This window comes from Penaeus monodon, chromosome 33, assembly GCF_015228065.2.
Source record: "Penaeus monodon isolate SGIC_2016 chromosome 33, NSTDA_Pmon_1, whole genome shotgun sequence".
Taxonomy (NCBI): Eukaryota; Metazoa; Arthropoda; class Malacostraca; order Decapoda; family Penaeidae; genus Penaeus; species Penaeus monodon.
Window position 1 is genome coordinate 12,679,580 of NC_051418.1, and position 393 is coordinate 12,679,972.

Sequence of the window (393 nt, forward strand, 5' to 3'; positions counted from 1 at the left end):
ATTTTTTATGGATTTTCCCTGGCGGCAAGTGGTTAATGAGATGAAGTTCCTATATTTGACTTGTTGCAGGCAACATAATTAAGACACTTTGCATATGGGAAACTAACTGGTTCTTATACATATGGAAAAGATTGTTACTGCACCTTGACACACTAATTGGTAATCTTCCTAGAACAGAGAGTAAATACAAAGGTGCTTTATTTTGTATGATATATATAAGATTAAAATTTATAAGAGTGGATGCAGAAAGAAGAAAAAATAATTTAGAACAGCATAGCAATTGCTGCCTTTACTTTTAAGCTTCACTAATGACCAGAATGTGCCGTGCTCTGAGTTATATTTCAGAGATGAAGACATCCTTGACAGATAAGTCATTTGTATGAAATTGTAGTC

At 33.3% G+C, this 393-nt stretch overlaps 1 protein-coding gene across 1 annotated transcript in view; it reads right to left on the reverse strand.

The window, feature by feature from the left end:
- Nucleotides 1-393, reverse strand: part of LOC119594050 (ubiquitin-conjugating enzyme E2 variant 2-like) — a gene marked incomplete at its 5' end in the record, with an annotated part of 9,050 nt that overhangs the window by 6,332 nt on the left and 2,325 nt on the right.